The sequence below is a fragment of the Rhea americana genome, unplaced genomic scaffold, assembly GCF_003343005.1.
Source record: "Rhea americana isolate MKP2758 unplaced genomic scaffold, rheAme1 scaffold_34, whole genome shotgun sequence".
Taxonomy (NCBI): domain Eukaryota; kingdom Metazoa; phylum Chordata; class Aves; order Rheiformes; family Rheidae; genus Rhea; species Rhea americana.
Window position 1 is genome coordinate 6,081,790 of NW_028186468.1, and position 1,108 is coordinate 6,082,897.

General features: G+C 46.4%; 1 long non-coding RNA gene across 1 annotated transcript in view; it reads right to left on the reverse strand.

Annotated features, from left to right (window-relative positions):
* Positions 1-300: 300 nt before the first annotated feature.
* LOC146592278 (uncharacterized) overlaps positions 301-1,108 on the reverse strand; it is a 7,336-nt gene continuing 6,528 nt past the window's right edge. The window contains exon 3 of the long non-coding RNA XR_014896634.1: positions 301-443. This is a non-coding gene — a long non-coding RNA (uncharacterized LOC146592278). The remainder of the gene's footprint in view (positions 444-1,108) is intronic.

Here is a 1,108-nt window from a genome sequence, read left to right on the forward strand (position 1 = left end):
AAAAAAAAACGGGCATCGCTTTCGAAATGAGCTGCCTGCAGCCCGCGAGGCCTTCAAATGCTACTTGCGGCGTATGCGTGCTCGCTGCGCGCCACGCCACGCCACGCCACGCCACGCCGCGGTGTGCGCGCACGGCACAGCCAGCGCTCCTGTTCCAAAACAAAACACATCAAACACGGGCTTATACCTGGGCGGAGATCAGAACCATCTCCTAAAGAATACCCAGTGAAAAGGGGGCAATGCCTTTTCCTAGGGGGAAGAGAAATGAAAAGCAGAAAAACAAAGTGTTGACTCGGAAAATTATGTTCTGCGCTGTGATGTAAAGTATTTATTTTTGTTGTCACATTTACACCCAGTGTTTTGGCCACGGCTCCTTTTCCCTGCAGATCTGAGGAGGTAAACGACATCCAATTCTCCATTTCTCGGCTTCTTCAGTTACTTTCCTGAAGAAAAAAAAAGACTTTTTTTTTTTTTTTTTTTTTTTTTGCCGGCTAAAGGGAAGCAAATAAGCATTTTGCGTATCCACGGATCGGTTGTATCATCTGCAAGAACAAATTACAGTACGGCCGCGCATTTCCAGTAAAGCCTCCTGCCTTCTGTTTATGTTATGCCATTTCTGTTTGTAATTATTTTTATTTTAATTTTATGTCACTTTTAACAGAAGCCAGACCGTTTTCCCCTCCGTGTCTTGTACACAATGCTCTCTTTCTCGATAAGATGTTCTTTCCTATCTTTTCGATTTTTCTTTTTAAAATGTTTATAGTTCCCCACGAGGAGTTCTCCAATATTTCTCCCTTGTATTTTAAGGACTTGTCCCTGTCTTACTTTATTTGTTTGTGTGAAATTTAKTTTGAAAGGAGATCAGAGAGAGCAGGAGGGGTTTGTAATAAGAGAATGACCAAGTGACCTAAAGGCTGATTATATGTCATTAACTGGAGACTTGGTGTATCCAAATTACCAAAAAGACCTCACTCAGCCGGATCAGTTACACCGAGATACGCCTGTAGGAACCGCGGCGCGGGCGCCTGCACCCGCGCTGCTCCCAGCAAGTGCGCCGGCGGCCTGCGCCGGAGGCAGCTGCGCGCTGCGCAGCCGGGCTGCGCTCGCT